The 22,186-nt window shown below is 40.8% G+C and overlaps 2 long non-coding RNA genes across 2 annotated transcripts in view; one reads left to right on the top strand and one right to left on the bottom strand.

Annotated features, from left to right (window-relative positions):
• Positions 1-22,186, top strand: part of LOC309441923 — a 117,644-nt gene that overhangs the window by 62,507 nt on the left and 32,951 nt on the right. The gene's annotated exons all lie outside the window — the stretch shown is intronic.
• Positions 19,191-20,069, bottom strand: LOC309441438. The gene is made up of 3 exons (XR_014184372.1): positions 19,962-20,069; positions 19,445-19,605; positions 19,191-19,268 (listed from the first exon to the last, which is right to left on the bottom strand). It is a non-coding gene; the product is annotated as an uncharacterized lncRNA (long non-coding RNA).

Genomic DNA, 22,186 nt, shown 5'->3' on the forward strand with positions numbered 1-22,186 from the left:
CTGCAAAAAAAACCTTGCACACACAAAGCCTGAGTAAACTAAGGAGCTGGCAGGAAGCTTGGAATAATGGTTTTGAGAAGTGTGAATTGTGCCCATCACATGTGATACCTTAGAGGCCTGATAACAATGCTTTCAGAGCAAGACAATATTAACTATTAAGTGGCAAGCCCTGCCGACAAAAATAACTGGCTAAACTGCTTATCCTGCTGATGGAATCCATCCATGTGCAGAGTAGATGCAAGCTTACCAGAACTTACGCATTCCCAGGGAAAGGAAATGTCACAGTTTAGTACCAGGACATCTCATTCCTGTCAGTCTACTCCCGTGTGTCACGTTGTGGACTTTGCTGAATCAGCATGTACTTGATCTGCCCTGTGAGGGAGGTGAGATGCGGAATAAGCAGAAGCAATACAGGTGGATCTAGTACTTCTGCCTTTCAGTGAAGAATCTGACTTATGCCCACATCAGAATAAAGCAATACAGGATGATGTGGAGTGCTATGGGAAGAAGACTGATATGTTTAGGGATGGTTAAAATGTTGGTGATTAGCAAGAAAGACACAAAATGAGATACTGATATAGATACCTACTTCGGCCTTACCCTAGTGTGGGTAATGGTGAGACCATTAGTCCCATTTTTATCTTTTTTTTAACAGCAACTGGAATATTTTATCAGTGGAGAGTTTTGTCTGGGAAGAGAATTTTCTTACACAAACCATATAGCCAGTTATATCAGTCTACCTGGCTATCTATGACAGAAATGAAGCTGAATGTCAGTCCCCTCTTCTTGTGTCACTGTCCTGTAGCTGAAGAGCTCCTCCTGAAATGCTGTTAATTTAGTCCCCTGGGAGCAGGGTCTCAGGATGGATCCAGCCACACGGGCTGCAGTCCCTGTGCCTCCCTGCAGTTCTGCCTCGCTTAGGGCCCTTTGGCAGCATCCACCAAACCACGCACCCGCCCCTGCTTCCTGGCGAGCACCTTCAGCCCAGTAACCAGTGAAGCGTCTCGGTTGCCTCAAAGTTCACATGATTGCAGTGTGAGCAAAGCTGACAGAATTTAGAAGGGGCATCCCTTCTGGTACATGCTTACACCAAAACTTTATGTGAGTAGACTGTCATCTATTCTCTACTTAGTATTGTTTAGAACATGCCGCATGTGAAAGCCAGAACCGTCGGAGCAGGAAGAACAGCTGAAATATCTCTAATGACATCCAGTGCTAGAAAGTGCTTTGAAGTTGTATAGCTGCTATTTCTCTTCTATCATTTCCAAATGCAAAAGAAAAAAAAAAAAAAAGGAAGAAGAAAAAAAAGAAATATCAATGTTAAAAGCATTAGTCAGTCCATTTAATTGGACAATAGTTGTCTGTGTCATTTCTTTTCTTCTTATGATGATCTGAAGTGAAGAGGGGAAAGCAGAGAATTTTCTTGATGGTTATAAAATATGCATTATTTACTTCTGAGACTAAAAGCCCCCCTACATAGTGTTTGCCAAAGGCCAACATATTTAGATATCTCAAAAAATCAGTCTGACTGTGATGTGGATCAATGATAACTCCAAAGTCCCACTACCGTTTTTTGGCATCATCCATCCATCCATCCATTCATCCATCCATCAGTAAAATTTTCACCCTGAAATCTAACAAAAGTTTCCCGATTTTAATTTATTCCCATTCCTATCAAAGACTATGAACTCAGTCTTAATGAACTCCCTCCTCAGACCTTGCTAAGGACTGCAAGTTGCTGTGCCCCTTTTAGGAAGGCCAGTATAGTCCCTGGTGATCTGCTTGGCCAGTGTTGCCAGCCAACGTAAGAAAATGGGGGTTTGGATGAGTTTTCGCTTTCTCAGCTCCAAGGTGTGATGTAGGGACTGGGAGCAGGATCAAACCCCATGGCTTGCAGGCCCCATTCTGAGCTGATAGCCCTGACCATTGCACACAAGCTCCTCTGGACATAACACGAACAACTGCAAACAGAAGATATCGCTACAACTGATGTGACCTGTGAACACATAACACTGCACTCGCTCTCAGATATGTTGCACTCAGATCTTGTAACAGTCATGACATTCACTCTATGACTGTTATTCAATATGTGTTGTATTGTGCATTTTAGATCGTGACACTCCATAGGTAAGACTGTCTGCCGAAGGCCAGATTCTGCTCTCTTGACTTAAATAAGCAGGTTCTTCAGCTGACCAGAGTAGACAAGGCACTCCTCTGATGAGCAGAGCCAGGAGAATGTGAAACCCTGGTCCTGCACTTCATTCTGCAAGCTCCAGTGAATACAGTGAGGCTGTGCATGGCCACTGGTCCCCACCAAAGGGCTGGAGTAGACATCAGTATGTGCCTCGGCATGTGTTGTAGCTTAAAGAATAAGATTTACTTAGTATTTCACTATTTTTACTGTTTTACTATTTCAAAGCACTGAAAAGTACTCTGAGGTACTGTCCCACATTTCCCATTTCTTGTATATACAAGGACTAGTTTATAACAGTCTGTATCAGCTATTAAATTGGAAATCAAAGGCATATCTGCAAGAACATTTAACAGCATAGTACATGGGAAAGAACTACAAATCTCACCTGTTACTCTGCCCAGTGACCCAGAGAAGAGAAAGAAAACAGAAAAAAAAAAAACAAACCTGCTGAGAATTGTATGCCCACATAAAAATCCTAAAATACAGAGCTGCTTACTGATAATAGGTTTTGTTTTAATTTTGTGTTTAAATGTGACTTTAATGAATTCAAACCATTTTCATTCATTGTTAAAGACATGTTTCTTCTTGTAATTACATCTAGGTACAACAAAATTTAAGCTTTCTAAAATATAATTGCCTGAAAAAGGGAACTGCTGATACACTTTAAGTAGAGCCTCATGACTGACATCTCTAGCATCTTAAATACACAAATAAAGTTGATCGCTACATGGTTTGAGCAGCGAAGGAATTGTCCTGCCTTTTATATGACTACATTACATTATTTAGATAAATTGCCTTATGTAGGTCAGTAAAGTGGGACCAATTCATTTTTGTCTGTATTAAAAAGGGTTCAGGAAAACATGATTCCTCATCAAACAGCCACTGAAATAACAACTCGCTGTAATACACTCAGATAAATAATGCTTCAGGAGGGGAACATGATTCTTCCTAGTTGTCCTTGACAGCTGATGAAAAGTCGCATAAAGTTTATATTAATTGATTTTATTGCTAATCTGCTTAAAATATTGCCAACCAAAAGAAAAAAAACAAAAAAAAACAAAAAAAAAAACCTGAAAGGTACAAAATAACCCACTTTATATAGTGTTTGACTGTACAAAAGTGCTGTTGTTCTAGAGTCGTGATTGCCAGCAAGCTGTAGAATGCTTTTACAAGTTTTACACTTGAGCCTAGAGCCACACCGACTGTCCATATTTTACATTGCTGCCTCTAACATTTATATTTCTCCACTGTGGGCAGCAGTGTCACATTACCCTGGTGCTGAGCCCACCCACTCCTAGTACCTCCCTCATAATGCATTTTCTCCCAATAGTGCTGGAGATGGTCTTTAACATAAAAAAAGTTTTCTTAGTAATGGAAGATGCCAACACAGGAGACTTCAGTGCAAAACTACACCAAAAAAGTCCTTGCTGTTGACGCATGTTTATGTACATTTCAGTAGCAAAGAGGAGAAACTGGAAGGAAAGGAAATCTCTTCTGAGACTTCAGTAGTTTCCTTAACTTCTTTTCTAGACGACTGATGTTAGAAGGGGCATGATTACTGGGCTAAATTCTACCTGATTACTGCTTTAACCTTACTCTTCTCCACATATCACTGTCAATCATATATATCCATGTGGTCAGCACAATATGATGTTAGTTGTGTTTTAGAACCAAATCCTACCTGCTTATAAAGGATTTCAGTCAGGGCCTTGCTAACCACAGGTGGGTAAATGCTTTACTCCAGCATTTTGTTTACGCAGAATTTTGCCTAGACAAAGGTCGGGTTTTATTAAATTCCCCAAATGATTTTTTTTTTTGATCTTTAGACAAATCCTTGAGTGTTTTTGTCTTTAAATGCAACTTCTTTTCCTTTTTGTCTTTCTATTCAATCCTAAAAGATCAATCAAGACACTTCTAATTGTGCAACATTTCTAATACCTAATATCTATTTCACTGAGTTTATAGTGAGTAGCTGGAGTAAAATTTGCTTGTGCTTGTTATCAAAAATTGAGATGGTGGTTATTTCCTCAATAGCAAACTGGGTTTCTGAGTGTTTGATTTGGAGGGAGCCTGTGTCACTCCTGCCTGATGATGAAGCTGTTTCCACTGTGTTATCCTCGTGTCAAAACGGGTTAATGCCATGTGGCCCATGGCCATTCTTGCTACGAGAGTAACATTTTTAACTGAAAGGTCCTGACAAAGAGAGGGGGATGAAGTCCTGTCATAGAAAGGAGCTTTTCTTCGCACACTGCCATTAAGTTGCCCGGCTCATTGAGGACAGGCGTTCACTGCATGTGCACATCTGGCCCAGCCTCTCTTCATGTAACATCATTCATCACAAGCTGTCGTGTTAGCCATGCTGTTCACATTCCCCCAGCACGCTGGAGAAAACTTTCCTCTCTCAGCACCTTACATTTCACTCCCTCCTAGGTATCCTTTGTTCATTCTCACAACAAAATGGTGCCATTCAGGAGCTGTAGCAACATAATTGGTGGTTACACAACACACTCCTCCAGTCACTGAGAGGTCTGCGCATGCATGACCGTGCTGTGATTGCTGCAGTGTCATGCACTGCTCAAAAAAAGAAGTAAACTAATATTTTCATTATGCTTTTTGGCCCTGTGATTTCAAGAATGCTTTGTAAATATTAGTTCTCTCTACTGGTGAAGCCAGTCCAGAGAATCACAAACTGGGGCAGACTGTGTCCTTGCCTTCCCATGGCAATCAGCAATGGAATTCAAAGTTTCTTCTTGTTAAGTCCATTGCACTTGAGTGCGATAACGTCCAAAGATACTGATCTCCCCATTGCAGTGATTAAATATTGAACTTTTTATTCGACATATGTTAGTAAGAATATGGGGAACCTGGAACAAAATAACAAATACGAAAACTAATGAAATAAGGAAAACATTGGTTATTTATTGATTGGTAGGGCAACATGCTAGGAAGTATTAAGTCTCTGTGGAATATGAAAGTAAAAACCATAATTATACTTGTCTCGTTGCTGCTATTTAGGACCTGCTACATAGGACCTGCTGGTCAAAACCACTGTTTCTGGTCTTCGAACAAAATTTTAGGTTTTTCCATTTCATACTTCAGCCCTGTCAGCCAAGTAGGCCAGTCCATCACAAATCTATTGAGAGCAGACTCATGCAAATGGAGATGTCCTGCTGCCTGTGAAAAGGGAGGCTACAACAGCAGTGCCTCCCAGGTATGGCCTCCATGGAGGGAGCACAGACAGGACCATCAGGCAGCCCATGTGTCCTGGTTTCAGCTGGGATAGACTTAATTTTCTTCCTAGTAGCTGGTATAGTGCTGTGTTCTTCTCCAACTGCCCCTCAAAGCCTGCTTTGTTTTAGCCAGCACCCTTGCCCCTGCTGCTTTCTCTGCTCTAGACAACTACATTAGACTGTCATTCTCCAAAACAAAAGTAGTATGTTATTTTCTCTCTTTATTTTCTCCATCACATCCAGTCTGTCTCTTGAGTCACCTCAACTCTCTTGTCAGGCTCAAAACCTTGGCACCATCATTAGATGCTTGCCGGGGGAGGCTTGCCAGTATTTATTCCACTGCTCAGTCTTAAAGATAACCTTTCCCTAGCACAGCTATTTTAATGTCGTTCTGTACATCTTTGCTTGGTCCAAACTATGGAGTGACTCAGCTCTATGCAACCCTTTCTTCACATGGCTATGTTTATATTTGTTTAAAGGAGATTCACCCCAAACAGTCATTTAAAAATTAGGCACATAGACAGATAGACAAGTAGGTCTGCCTGACAGATCAACCTGTGCTCCTAAAGCAGGAGACCAAGGCAGAAGAATATGGTCTTCTTTTGTGCGCTGGTAGCTGCACACACTTAAGCTTTGTGAGAGGCAATGAAATTGCGTGCAGAATCTGGGCCGGTTTTGACCTGCACCCCGGTTTAATAGGCAAAACAGTTACTGTCAGAGCTGTTCAGAGTGATTTTTAGTAGCTACTCGTCACTGGAGAAGTGTCCCACAGATACACACTGCAGCCAGGTCCTTATGCTAGTACAGTTAGCAATGCAGAGGAATCCAGGACCAGAACAAACACAAGGCTTCTGGGAGGAAGCTACAGAAACATAATCACCATTTCTATTTAAGTTCTCCTCTTTTCCCAGCACAAGAACATCAGCTGCTGGCAGCAGAATGAGCAAAATCCCCGGCTGTTTGACTAACCATTCTGAAAGCCCAAAACACTAAGCCCTTAGTTCATAATTCAGCTCTACTGTGTTATATCCACTGCCACCTCCCTTTCTAATTGTTGTATTTAGGTTATTCAGGGCAAGTTTTTTCTTTCTCTACCGTTCTGTGAATCACTTGGATCACTCTTGAAGCTTGAACACAGAGCAATTATCTGAAAAAAAATAAGTTCTCAAGGTTTACTAACAAAGCACCAGCCAGTTCTGTCAGCATTACACTTTAGACTAACAGACCATTGGTTTATTCACAAATACCAAATTAGTCTACATATTTCAGAAGAAAAATTATTTGGTAAGGATCTATACTCTTTCCTCAACATCTGACGCCCAGCAATGACTGTGTCATGGTGCTCTGAATATCTTTTTGCTGGACTATGACTCAGTCCAAGAGGCACAATGCCTATGAAACAGTGATGCTTCCAAGACATTTTATGCTTGTCAGGTTGGCAATAGGTTTGTGCTGGTGATGAGACTTGTCTGAGTTGCTGAGCATTGCAGGCCTGTTTCTGTTTACCTTGCCAACCCATTTTCAGCCAGCTGTTCTCCAGCAGGAGACAATGTTAAAGCAAACACGCATTCTGAAATTGTCCATAATAATTAAGATCCCAAGGCAGCAAGTCCCTTAAACACATACGTAACTTTGTTTAAATGGGTGACTAGTGTAAAGGTTCTCCTGAAATGTCTTCTACAGTTGTCCAACCCATTAAAATCTCCTTAAGCTGATAAAAAGTAGTTATTTTGGTCTTCCATGCATATGTCATTCAATAATGCCCACATGGCTTTGGAGAGGGTGCTTTTCTGCAGCTGTCCAAGAATTTCTTTCATATTTTTGATCCCTCTCTCCTGTTGATTCTTTGATGGTACTTCTGCCTGCCAAATTCTCAATTTGTTGATAATTCATCTTCTCACTCTTTATGTCTTTTGTTATTTAAAAACAGAAGAAAACTCTTCATTCATGTTAATAAAACTGTTTATATATCTTGTCTCTGTACCCAAAAGATTCTAGGGCTTGTGCGCTTTATGGTAATGTGTGTTTGAATATTATCGTCTTGGTCATTATCAGTATTTAGGAGATGGGCCTCTCCATATTTTCTTGGTATGCATTACAAGATTAAGAGTTGCTGATACACAGGAATGGGAGCAGATATTTGTAGCAACTAATTAATCTTGGAGGAAACCTAGCAATTAGACAGATTATAAATCCTGATGTAATAAAATTACTTAAGAGAGATGGCTTATAAAGTAGACATAGCCGGTCATGGACTCAGACATTTTTCTGAGGGAGAACCCTTGTCAGACCTTTTCTGCTGCTCTTTCTTACAAATTCCCAATTTGGCTCTGCCAGGTGAAGTACTTGGGTAAAACAGAGTTGCCCCTGTGGAAGAGAGAGGCTTTGGTGACCTAAGTGGGGAAGGCTCCAAGGCCACAGAACAGAGCAGTCAGCTGTCCCCAGAAGGGTGTCACGTGTCAGGGACACCAGGGCAGAGGCCGATGCTCCTGGGTGAAGCTGGCCTGCCTGCAACACAGGCAGCCTCAGGCTAACTGCTGGAGCTTTCAGACAGCGCGACCCTGAGCTCTGGATAGTTTGCTTTTGTCTAATGTGGAGGCAAGCAAAAACATCAGTAGTTTTAGAGATGAAATTGTCTAAGAGGAAGAGTTGTGATCGTCTGACCGTTTTTTTCTGCAAAGCTTTTCTGGCTATTATTGCTCTGGCTGGAAATCCATCACAAACTTAGGATAAAAAGGAAAGATACAACTCTCATGTTGATTTTGTACAAGTTTCTCTACTGTGTTTCATTCTTATGCTGACTGGTACAAAATATATACACTGAAAATATTCCTTCTCAGGGTCTGAGTACTGAAAACTCCCTCATCACAAGGCTTGCTCAGACAGCTGTATGCAAGCCAAAACCTCCTGCTTGGTTGTTGGCTCCCATGCAAATAGAGAAGAGCTGAGCTGCTTCATTCCCCTCCTCACAAACTGCCCAAACCTACCAAGGTGGTCTGAGGAAACATCAGAGCACCGCGCTGTGTGCCTCTGTAGAAAAATAACCCATTGACACCAAAAAATGGAAAAAAAAAGCTCCACAATGGTTATTGCCAAATGCCATTAACCTGCTATCAGCAAAAATCTACACCATGGCATGACAAGAAATCAATAGTTCTGTGTATGATGAAGCATAGTGGAGCCATCTGCTCTCAGTGTGTGGCCTGCATCTCAGGCTGCAAGAGCGTCTGAAAACTTGTTGCATACTTCTGAATGTCACATCTCCACCACAGATGTTTCCTTCAGGATAGTAGTGTGGTGCTCTGCATCTTACGTGCCACAGCATTTGCAGATTCTTTATCTCTTTAATGAGTGGTTTAATCATTCTGGTTGTCAGTTGTAATGACCATTCTTCCCCTCATGATTGGATGGCACGACTACATGATCCTTACAGGTTCCTTCAAATGCAAACCATTCAATGATTCTATGACATTAATATTGGTAGTCCATCACTGCAGCAACTTTCAGAAGACCTCAGCATTCTGAAACATTGCTATCAAAAAAAAAAAAAAAGAAAATATTGTTCCAAATGCTTCCCTTGAGGGGCTGTAGTGGTGTGAGTTTCCCAAAAGACTCTGTTTATGACACACGTATCTAGTTGAAAGCCATTAAAATGAAAGCTCTGTGCTGGCTGTGGCTTTGAAGAGGAGCAAGGGCTCTCAGTCCTACCTTTCCTTGTTTTAAGACTTTTTCACCTGTCTGATTTCCTTTTGTTGATCCACATAATGCAGTAGATACTTTGTCCTTTGGCAACTGCCAAGTCACCTTTAAAAGTACATACTGTTGCCTACAAACCAGGGAATATTTTCCTTTGAAGTCACTGAAAAGTGTACAAGTAAAGACAGATGAGAAAGATGAAACATTTTGGAGTTTTAGTGACTTTCCCATTGAGTGTCTGATGCAGGTGTGTGTGATCATCCATGAAATGAAGCCTGCTTGTCCCCGCTCCCTGTGAGCCCACTCCTCTTCGCTCCTGGGCTTATCTAAGACTTCCTGCTTTTAACAGGAGATGGGATTTCCAAAGCAGGCTGTGAAGGAAGGCACTGTACTAGCAATATGATTTAAATAAAGTCATCAGAATGAGCACCTTCAGGCTTTCTGGCACTCAGATCCAGACTTCGTACTGTGGCACAGGCCAGGCAGGGCTGGTCTAGAACAAAACTCTTGCTTCATATTTAAATGTTGGCTTCATGTTGCAATGAAGTAGCTTTCTGCTTAAAGCAAATCTCAAATACAAAGTTGTGGGAAATCCCCAGAACAGAGAGCTGAGCAACAGCTAAAAAAACTGAATTTCTATGTTGTGGAGGACGTTCCCACACAAAGCCTTATTAAAATCATAAAAATCAAATTCTAAACATTAGGAACTTAGCCAGCCTTTTAGACACCATAGATGCTTATTATCGTGTCCATGTTGTAGGGTTTTTGATAATCTATGATGTAGTGTAGATACAGTCACAGAGACTCTACCTACCTGCATTTATCATTCTGGAAAGATCATGTCTATTAATCACAGATAAGACCACAGCCTATTGTGTCCCTGACAATTAGAGCTCTCTGCCAGCAGAGCAGACACAAATGCCAAGATGAACGAAATATAAAATCTCTTTACAGGGTTTGATTTTTTTTTTTCCAGAAAATTTTGTACATGCTATAAGTAGGGTCTTGAATTTTTGTAGTGTTCTGCAAGTGAATTTTGAGCAACTCTAAATGCCTATGCTCAGGGCAGGGAAGGGTGGGCAAAGACCTGTTTCTGGCCTCTACAGAAACATGTTGCAACTCTGAATAGGGTTGGGGGGGTTACCTTACTTTTGGGAGCTGTGCTAGAGAGAACTCAAAAAATCTGGGTTTGAATACACAGGACATGACCTGATGCCTCAGCACTAAGCACATGCAAGTTCCCCACTTTCAGAGGCGAGAGGAATGACCTGGAGACAGGCAAGAAACCTGGCTCTGGGCCCCTTAGACTTTTTAAAATGTCTAAGTTAGCTGCTCTGTGCAGGGATAAGACCAAGTCACGTGGGGGAAAAAAATAATAAAATAAAATTTAAAAAAACACCACACCGAACAGCTTTGTAAAATGTGAGTAAGAAAGAGAAAAAGAAATCACAGGAAAAAATCAAAGGGAATAAACAAATGGATAAACAGATCACAGATGTGACGGGGGGTTCTGCAGGTCACATGGTGAACCATTTGAGTGGATTAGGGACAGCGGACACTTCCAGGCAGGTCTCGCTTGTTTTAAGTCTGTGACTCTTCTGCTAGGCTAGGCTGAGTCTGCTTATTCTCTTTTATCCCTGTTTTTAAGCAAAAAACAAAGCTAAGAAACCTTTCCTGACAAATAAGTCATTGAAACTTTCCCTAGAAAATATATCATTTTGACAAATAAGCATGAACAAATGATCGAATCAGAAAGTTCCCTATCATCGGAAACCATTTCCTATGTATTTCTGAGCAAGAGCAAACCTTTCAGCATTTGATTATGCATTTTACAATTTAAACTTCACTTTGCCTAGACAAATAATAGTACAAAATAGTATTTTGATGAGTTTTTGTCAGAATAAAGCATGTTATCTATCTCTTACTTAAACAAGGTTGCCATAGAGAAGTATCTGAACTTCTTCATGTAGCTTTGCTACCTTCCCAAGTATTAAACTAATTTTAAAAATACATTGAACTCACAGAAATAACAGATTTTTTTCTTGAGTTCATTGTATTTATCCCTTTTGTTGAACTCTTGTACTGTCTTGAGGGCAGATCTCTAGCTTTCATCTGTGAAGCATCTAGTATGATACATAAGACTGTAAAGCATTGACTCTGAGAACTGCTCTGGGTTTGTGTGGTTCCAGGTCACAACTGCCTCTTTCAGGACTGGGGCAGCTGATGGTACATGCCAGGAGCTGGCACCCAGGAACCCTGACAACACAGCTTTGGAGTACTCAGGTCTCCTGGCAGGGCTATGCCCTTCAGTTTCCCCTCCCTGGGAAGAGGAGGGTAAAGGAGAACCTGGGGGAAGAAAACCTGAGCACATCTGGGTCTTACCTGCACTGGAGCAGCACTCCCACCGCTGGGTGCACATTCCAGACATACTCCTGGGTCTCCTCCTTCAGATACGGTCTAAGGGGCTGCTTCAGTGCAAATAATAATTTATGACAGCAGCACATGCTTACATCTATAATAATAACATATTCATAATAATTAAACTTATTCATAATAATTAATATATGCTTTCAGAGTGTTTCAGTAGCCATAAACAGCACTTTAATTCATTTCTTAATTTCCCCAAAGAAGTTACCTGCTATATGAGAAATCCACAGCAGTGTTTTTCAAGCCCTAACAAGATATACAGTTCTGCAAACAAGACAAAAATTGTTCCACATATTTTTTTTCCTATGAACTGACTTGTAATTTATTTCTGCCAGTTCTGAACTCTGAATGAGCTTGTTGCTCAAAAACTAGAGACAGAAGGCACATTTTGAGACTACTTGGTTTTTGGAGTTTTACAGGTTTGAAGAGAAACAATGCTTACTCTTGGTTACTATCTATTTCCCATATATTTATTTTCAAATCAACTGGGTTTTCTGCAGAAAACAGAACTCTCCATTTCTTTCCATTTTGTATACTGACATATTTATATTTTAGGTCAGGCAAGTTGCCATTTGGAAGCAGAAGTTCTGAGAGCAAGGTTGCAGCGTGTGTGATTGGGACAGTTGTGTTTATTCTAGCACCGCGACAGGAACCAGAAGTGTGGTCATTGGCTTCCTTCTGAAGAAAGGACCCATTGACATGCTGGGTGCTGACATGAGCTCTTCCAAAAAGCATTATCTTTGTCCACACTGCTTTCCCAGTCAAAAATCCACCTTCTGTTCCCGTGCCTGCTCTTGTTGCAACATGCCTTGGGAGTGAATCCACTGGCCAGTGCAGTGGCATGAAGGAGGAATTCAGCTCTGTGGCCCTTGTTACCTGGGAGATGCACAAGTGGTAGCAAGAAAGACCCCGTGTCAGGCAGGGAAAGCTCTTGCTAGAGCTGGTGCTGCTGAGGAAGGAGCGAGGAGCTATGGGCAGGAGGGACAGAGGTGAGAAGGGTGCACTGTGAAGGGAAGAGGAGGAGGAGGGTGGAGCTGAACTCTTGAGTGGATATGACCTCCCTGGTTAATGATGTTCTCCCCTACTGATTTTAGATCTGCACACTCTTTCTCTGTAGGAAGGATGTGAAGAACTCAAGAGAGCTGTCTTATGACCTCCCTACATGGTGGGCATTTGTCTCCAGGAAAGCCTTCTTCCCAGAAAGTATTTCTCAGAAAAGAAGTATTCCTTATGGGGAGAGCTTGCTTGCAGAAGGATGGACTCTAATGGAAGGAAACCACAAGTCCATTGGACCAAAATAGTGCCTAGCTTCTGATTAATATTGTGCATTTGTTTTTTACCACCAACAGCCACAGCTTAGAAAACTTCATTTTCTAGTCAGTTCTCTGAAAATTAATTAAACACCCACCCACTACTTCTGTTTGGGGACGGTTAGCATGATTTTTAAGCCAGTTTATGAAAGCAAGCATTTTGTTCTAAGAGGATGACCAAATTAATCCTGACTATGACATTATAGATGAGATCTGGAATCAGTACAGATATTCCTATTTAGTTGAAATGGTAGAAGCAGCATTATTACAGCAATGTAGACTTTATTTTCTTTCCATAATGGTGAACAGTTTGCTGTGCACTGTTACTTTATCCTTGTAGATCAGATTGTATCTAACCGATGAAACCCTGTCATCCCACCAACAGATCCTGACCAGGCATGATAACCCATCAGAACTCTTAAGAAGCTTCTTATATTCTAAGAAGAACCATGAACATTATGGGTGTTATAAGATAAAGGTAGTTTTTTCATTGTTAGGTAGCGTAAGGTGGGTAATTTTAAATAGTTGGTTTGGGGGTGAAATTTCTCCCTGCTGATCATTCAGAAAAAATAAAAGGCAGACTTACAAGCTGATGTTAACTGAAGCTTAGGGGTCATTTACAAGCTTTAGTCCTCTTAATTTTTTTATTTAGAGGAATTTACCTTTAAATAAATGATAGTCATGGTCAACTGAGCCCTAAATAACCTAAAGCCTTGGAAATGTCCTTGGAAAGAGACAGATTTCTCTATGTCTGAGAAATGCTTTCAGAAATGTCAAAAGTAATAAAGAAATGTATGGAAAAGAGACAAATAAATGAAAATTAGTTGGAAGCCATTGAATATGGGTCCACAGCTGCTTTCTGGGACTGAGAGTGTTTGGGGTATTGGAAACAGAGCACAGCTCTCCGTCACTGAGATGAATCAATGTCACCTCAGCAGAGGCTGGAACTCATTTGCATCTCACGTCTGTTAGGTGGCCTGTGCAAAGTGAGTTGTCAGTGTTGATGCAGTTTTTAGTTAAAAAGGGGATGCACAGCATCCTTCATTGTTTTACACAGGAATTTAGGCACTGATGTGGCTTAAGCTGAGCCACATTTTGGAGGCAGAAAAGGGGAAGTCAGATGTGGTCTGTGGCTCATCAAAAGGCATTTGAAACTCTTCCAAAGCAGATTTGTGTCTGAAACAGTATATTAACATTTTTACTAAACTATTCTTTCACTGACATTTTGTTCAGGGACATGTCTACCTGCAAGAGCAAGTGTACAACTAAAAAAGTCTAAAAATTCAGCAATAAAATACCTAGAAACTGCATCAACACTGACAGTTCACTTCACACAGGCCACCAAGGAGACATCAGATGCTAACAAACTTCAGCCTTTGCTGAAGTGGTGTAGTAGAGTAGGTCATTGAGTGGAATGAGAAGAATCTACCCCAAACCATTGATGATACATGGTTACAGAACATAAGCGTTGCTAAAAATATAAATTGAAACTATACATGGGGAACCAACAAATAATTTGCCTTCTGAAATACTAAACTCTCTTTTATTGCCCCACACACGTGCTCTTAAATTGCAGTGCTGGACAGGATAGAACTAAGCCACTCGCCAGTATTGACCCAATACAGTCAGCACCCAAAACTAAAAGCATCATGCTAGCATGGTGCCTTTGCTTGCACTAGAGTGGCATAATTGTGGTAAATTACATGTATGAGCAGAGCTAAGGTGCTGGGACCTATGGAAGAAGTCTGTTCTGCAGCCATGATGCTGACAGTGTTCAGGGTCACTAAGTGCCATGAAGACCATGTGCCATGGAAATCAAGGAAAATCAGTTAGTCAGAAGTAACTGATTTGTGTCTAAGCTGCTGTATCCCCTGCTGCATAACACAGGCACAGGAGTAAGTTGCTGGGTAGTCAGTAATATCAGCTACATTTTTGTTGAATAAATATGCATTTTAAAACCTTTTGGGACTCCACCACACTGCTCTTTATGAGTTCTTACTCCTACTGGAACCTTCTTATCCACCTCTTCAACCTTCTGTTGATGTTCTTCCTCTTCCTACACTTTTCCCAGATTTTACTTGGAAAAAAAAAAAGTGTCATCTCTGCTCATACAGCTGGGGTTTCTCCTGCTTTCTGAAAAACAACTGGGAAGAAGGAGCACAGAATTAGAAAAGCTTCAGTCTTGCTTTTATGTCAGTGAAAGTTTCACATAAGTTAAAACAGCAGTTCCAAGCATAGAAAGGGCTCTCTATGACATTGTTTGTATAAAGAACATTTGTAAATGTTATGCAAGCTGAGCTGATCCACAATACCTAAAATTTTCATTGCTTTTCATGGCAGAAGAAAGAAGATATTATAAATAGGTAAAATAAGGCACTAGTACGTTAACATAAATAACTAATAAATTCTAAAGCTTTGTAGAAAACAGGAAACTACTAATGGAATAAGGCACATTGGTTGATTCTTGGAGCAAACACTGGCCATACATCATGCACAAAAGCAAGTGCTAAGAGCATAACAACATTATTTAAACTTCTTTTATGGGTGAGATTAAATAGTCATCAAAGCAGCCCATACTAAGACTGCTGATTGGTTCCAACAGCTACTGATTCCCTTTTCTACTTTTTGTTTGCCTATAAGAGGATCTTGCAGGAACTTCAGTGTTTGGGGTTCTCATTAATGTTTACATCCTTAAATCAATACCTTCATGGCAGCTGACCACCACATTATCAATAATGAAAACTGCCCTTCCAAAAGGATTATCCTAGAGGTCGAAAGCACAAGATTCAGTAATTCCCTTCTGTCATCCCACCTCACTCAAACTTGCCAGACCACCTCCAGAAAGGATTATCATGTGGTCTGTCACTCCATTTCTTTGCTGCTTTGACTAACAGAGGAATCAATGGGGAAAAAAGTGGTGTCAACTCATGGTCCATTAGAACTGAACCAAACCCATCAACTCATTGTATGTGGAGCACTGAATACATGACAAGATAAATGACAATTACTTTTGGTCACTCTGGTAGGGATTTGAATGAAGGAGTAAAGAATATAGGCAAAGGCACACAGTGATCAGCGCTCCTGCAGAGGTGGTTATTGCTTGTATTTCCCAAAAGTGTGGATTTGTATGTAGAGACCTTGATTCAGGAGGGTCAAGTGTTTTCCCCTACATGTTCCTGCACCCCATGAGGTTACCCATGTTCTTAAAACTAAGCCCCTCGCTGAAATGGAGGCCAAAAGGTACAACCCACACAAGGCTTCCTCTGTTCAGTAGGAGGCAGGAAAAACAGGAGCAAAAGGTAACTTGGGCTGCTGAGCAGCAAACCTGTTCAGTTACACACATGCAGACAGGGCAGGTGGAAACTCAAGTGTGGTAGCTGTACTTGGGTGTATTCTGCAGCTTTTTTAATTTGGCCCATCCTTTCTTGTAAAGGAATGAAAATACTTCAGAGCCAAGTTAAAGGGATTAATTGTAGATTGAAAGTCCTTGGGTTGTTGATGCTCTTTATGCCAGATAAAACAAATAATAGAGGTTGATGGAATGAAAATCTCCATGTTCTGCCATACACTGAATTTGTTTATGGTTCACTTGGCACATTTTTTTCCCCCTTTGGCACTAAATGGACTTTTAAACTGAAAGTGAATTTTTATATTAAAAAAGCTCTGGCTGTAAAAAATGGACAAATTAACAGGAATGAGCAGTTTCACATGGGAGAAAATGATTCATTAACTGCTCTTTTGCCATTGTAGAAGAGCCCATTTTTGGCTTGTCCTCAGAGAGGCAAGGATACTTATAATACAAACAACGTTTAGAAAAACTTCATTACACAGAGAAAATTCCAGGCTTCAATTTTTCTTCTTCAGAGAGTTCAGTAGTTGTTTTATTCTGTGTGTGTGTGTGTGTGTGTGTGTGTTTATACACAAAATTAGGTTCTAGAAAAGGGAAAGTGCATTTATGCAAAAAGCAATTCATCAACCATTTCTGTGCTCAGAATTCACTGAGGTAATTTAGATACTTTAATGGCAAGGTAGTTTAGGTAAGGTGTGCCATAAATGTTCCCCCAACCCTCCAAACAGTTAGAGTAATGGAAAATGTGTGCTCTAAATGAATCTTTTCAGTAAAGTAATTCTTGTTTTAATTATTTATCAGTTAGAAAATATGAAATATAATGACATAGCAAACTTCTCTGGAACCTCTTTCTGTGGTGAGGGAGGACTCTTACATTAGCTCGAGTTTTATGCTGGCTGTAACTAAAAGGCTAACATAATGCTGCATGCGGCACTAATCTGTTTCTCGTAACATTGAATGCGTGGCAAGCACCTACCACTATGAAGAGACCCTTTGGATCTATTATTTGCAATATGTTCACCATGGCCTTGACCTTAGTGATGTCAGGCATATATTACATCTCCACTATAATTTACTGTTGACATCATGGATTAAATTTGTTGTTTCAGCTAATGCAACAGAGCAAGCAAGGTAGATTGTGAAACAAAGCCAGCTGCTGAAATACGAGGGTTGTCAAGTATAAATTTACAAAAGATATTCAGACTGAGCGTAGAAGACAAAAATAAATGGACAGAGAAGCTGTTTTTGACAGACTGCAAAGGGCTAGAGACTTAAACTTGAGCATTGTAAATCCAAATGTCACAAAACAGTGCTACAGAATGTAAGACATGTCTATTTCTCAGGAATATAAATGGTGATATGAAACCAAACTTTCAAGATACTGTGCATTTTTGAAAAGTCACTATCTCTTGATAAGAAATTTAGAGATCTTTTCCTCTTAGCTTTAAAAGCAGGGAAATTCATTTAAATTCAGTGACCAATATAATAACTGTATTTGGGGCAGGTAGATTATAAAAATAGCAAAAATTGAGCTGTGTATAGTTTTCTGGATTTCTAGAATCTTAAACTCGCTGCTCTGCTCTCTTGGTTAAACTTAGCCAATCACATCTAATTAATTCTTATTTGGGTATTCTTATAGATAGATGGTATTTTCCAGTTAAGTTATGTGTCTGTGGAAGCACAGCACTACACAACAATAAAATACTTTATTATTTCATATATGTTGTGTTATTCACATAACTCAGGACAGGTTCTCTTGCCAAGAATTTACTGCGGTTTCCAGAATGAGGTACTACCTCACCGCCTGCAGACAGGACTCAATACAGCCAGACACCCAAGGAGCGCAGTGGCAGCAGAGCTTGTGCGTGCCCGCTGCTGAGCCTGGGCAGCATCCTACAATTGCTTCAGCTTCCAAATTCTCAAATCCTGAAGCAAGTAACCGAGGCTGAAAAAAGAGGCACAGCATGCTGGCCAAAGCCTCCACCTTGGAGACTTTCAGCTCTGTGTTTGACTCAGCAACAAGCATGCGCTTTCGTATTTCTTTATAGCTTGAGGGAATAAATCTAACTTGGGGAAATTAAACTCTGACTCCATGACCTAAATAAGTTGTCAGCACAGATTTAAGAGGAATATATTGTAGCCATAGGACCATCAATGAAGTAACTGTGGGTTCTACCAAAATATAAATAGAGGGCACTGTTTTGGGATAAATGCAGAGACAGGAATGATAGCTTTCTGTGTAAATTTGGAATACCTCTGAAACAATTGCATTTTGCAGGATCCTTTCCTCCAGTGCAAATCTAGTTGTGGCCTGACTGATGGGATGGCTACCTGTAGCAACCAAAGAGCAGAGGATGTGGAATTATGGCTGTCAAGAGCAGGCTTTGTTTCGAAGAGGCTCACATTTTTTTGTTGGGTTTTTTTGCTACTCAGAATTCCTCATTTTAAATAAAAATTGGAATGGGTTAAAGCAAGGTTTTGACACATGACTAAAAGCAGTCTTAAGACAAATGGTCTTTAGCTTTTTCCTATTGTGTCAAAGATGCTGTGGGAGATGATCAATGTAGACCAGACCCAGAGAGATTCCACGCACCACTGACTGCCAACACCTCTCTGGAGCAGCTCAGATACACTGTGCTGCAAGAGGTGAGAGCAACAGCATGCCGCATGAGCGTAGCATTAATTTTGATTCATTTTGCAGATCAAGCATGAAATGCCTTTTGTAGTGCTCTCTGGTGCTAAACGATTTACACCAGTTTAGAATTTTCCAATCTTAGCATCATTTATTAGTGACAATTGCAGATAGCTATCTAATTCTCCAACGCAGTATTCATACCTAGGGCTTCATTCAGCCTAGATATTGATTTCCTCTAAGCTCTGCTTTTTTGGGAAAATCTTTTCCACTGACACACCTGTCCAGCAGATGTGGCTTGGCTGTTACATGTGATGCAATTAATCTGGAAGGCTGGCGTCACAGGACTTTCCATGATGCTGCGGCAGCATTATTGTGATTCATTAGTGTCAATTCCCCAGGAGTTGTAATTGGCAGTGCTATATTGTTTCTGTAAAAAAAAAGTCACCATGATGGTAGGAAAAAGAATGGCATATTTTCTTTTCTGAGGAAAACAAAGGTTATCCTTGTTTACACATCCAGTGTAAATGTAAAATGAACAAGCTCCATCCTTAATTTACCTCTTCTGCCTCAGTGCAAAGCCTAGGTGTTAGGGGATGCACTCACCAGACAAAAAGTGTTTCCTATTATTAATGGCTGGAGGAGCCCTCTGTGTAATCAAAGGGCACAGCTGCAGTGATATACGGCCAGTGACAAACGGAGAGATCTTTCCTTTTCACTGCTACAAGCTCACCAGCTTACAGCCAGCAACTTCCAGCGTGGTATATCTGCAAGATAAATAGCATGAGATATGAATATACGCAGTGCTTACAGTCTTGAAAAGTATTGTTATATCCCCCACATACAATCATTCTAAATATGACTCGAGTGCATTTTTCACAATTTCAGAGCTATTCTTGCTGTTTGTAAACAGATACAGTTTCTGAGCAGAGACTGGAAACCTCTAACGGGGCTGCTTTCCAAGGTCTGGTTTGGAAGTGGGTGCTGTACAGCTGATGGTGTCAGCAGAGCAGCTTTGTGAGATTCATGGCCCTCTTTTGCAGTGACAAGCAGCGCTGAACTTATCTGTGAACGAAATCAGCTCAAGAATATACAAGAAATCATTTTTATTTCTCTTACGCACCTAAGCCAAAGCAATCCAAGGGGAGAACTCTTTCTCTTCAGTACACGTGTATTTAAGAAAAAGCCTCACTAGCCATTTCTTCTGTAGTTGTCCTTGGTCACATTTCAGTCCTTTTGTTTTACAAAGCCAGATATTCTGTGCAGTACTATTTCCTTCAGCTAAGGATGTATCTGAACTGAGACAAAACTTCACAGGGAGCAATTGCCAGTGAAAAGTAAGGAGACCAAAGGTGCTTGCTAAAAAAAATGATGTGCCCTTTTGCCTGGTTTGACTTTGTTGCTGTTGGTGTAAGTGGGTCCAGATTTCCACAAAAACAAAACTAAAGCTGTCGGCAGGCAAGGCCAGCGCTCCCATGGGCTCAGTGGCAGGAAGTGTCCCCATGCACATATGGGCACACACAGGCACACACGTACACACAGGCACACGTGAGCACACAGACACGTGGAAGAAGTCAGTGCCACGCTATGACCTTTCCATGAACTTTTGAGGAGATGCAAAGATCAGTCAAGAAGGCAAAGGTCAGCATTCACGCTGGTTACAAACAAAATCAGATTTAGCTGCTCACTGAAGAATGTTTCTGGGCCCTTGGATTATTTGAGCAAAATCGTAATAAATACATTTTGCATAGTGAAAAATAGACTCAGTCAGTGTTTACTCTCTCAGTATGGCTCAGTTTTGCTACACTCATTTGACAACGTTTTAGAAGTTATATTCATTTTTGCCCTGTAATATATCTATGCAGGAGAAAGATTGAGTTATATTACATGAGGAAAGTGGCATAATATGAGAAGAATTTGGGAATTCGGAGTGAGTAGCACCACTGCTCGTGTTGTAAGACACAAAAGTAGGAGCTGAAGAAAGGAAATAACATGTTGATTGGCTATGAAGGAAAACATTGAGTTAAAAGCAAGGCAACAGTAAACAAAGTCTGTGATTTCAGTTGTAATTGACCTCCCCAGCCTCTTTGCACATTACTTGGTACCAGATTATACCACAGTGGTATCTTTGTTTAAATCGGGGGGAGGAATCAGAATGAAATATACAAGTAATATAATCCTACTTTCAGCAAGTCAGAAGTGAAAACAAATGTGGTGATTTTGCTTCTGCCATAGCCTGAGGTGGACATTTGCCTGAGTGACAGCATACGAGATACATTTTAGCACAAAACTCCCATTGACTTCAATGGGGCCCAGAGCTAAGCCAGACACAGCGAGTGCTGTATCCTAGAAGCAGCACAAACCATATGAGTGTCTGTACTACAGCAGGATGGGAAAATCTTGTTCTGAGAAATCAGTTATTAGGAACATTATTTTGTTTCCTCTTGCCTTTGCTTTTCTGCCTGGCACAGTCCAATAAACTAATGCAAATAGTAAGTTGTACTTAGGGAAAATGATGAGTGAAGCTCAAGAAGGATTACAGATATGTGATTTTTTTGTTGCAGATCAGAAGGGATACCTTTAGCTTGCAATAGCAGACTTTCATAATGTCCTGTGGCTCATCAATACACTTTTATCTAACATATTATGAAAATTCTCATATCCTTCCACTGAGAGAGTCTTCCCAAGTAAAAGAAAGTAAAAAGAAAAAACTTAAAATATTTTGCCCATGCATGATTACTGGTGACTTCAATTATTTCTCATTCTTATTCTTTTCGAGAGTCATCTAGATTATTCTGACCACTTCTCTATGTCTTCCCCATGTCTCTATCTCCTAAAACAAATGCTCTTTCAGCACTAATTGCTCACACTGAGGCCAGTTTTGCTGTGCTTTCTTTTGTTAAATAAAAATGATATTTTTTTTAAAAAAAGGTGGTGTTCTTTCTCCAGCTTTTGCACTAGAATGTGACTGAAAATATTTCTACAAGACCCAAAGGCTTCAGGGCTGGGGCACGTCCTGCCCAGTCATTGAGAACTGAAGTGCTTTTCAGCCCCTGGCAGAGCTGCCAGGAGCACTGAGGTTGATTTGTGCCGGCCCGAGCAGCGGGAAGCTGGGACGCAGCTCCTCGTGGCCCAGAGCTGGTGTGTGCAGACTCCCCCCTGGACCAGAGCTGGGCTGAACCTGCCAGCTTCTCGATGAAGGGATCTGGGGACTGTGGCCTGGGTGGCAATTCTAGAGGAGGCTTGGGCTGAGATGTGAAGAAAGGCATAAATTAGACAAGTTCAAGGCAGGCGGTATTTAATGTACATAATACAGAGAGGGCTTACAGCCAGGGCTGCTCTTCTATT

The sequence above is a fragment of the Streptopelia decaocto genome (assembly GCF_964273445.1).
Source record: "Streptopelia decaocto genome assembly, chromosome: 6".
In the NCBI taxonomy this organism is placed as follows: domain Eukaryota; kingdom Metazoa; phylum Chordata; class Aves; order Columbiformes; family Columbidae; genus Streptopelia; species Streptopelia decaocto.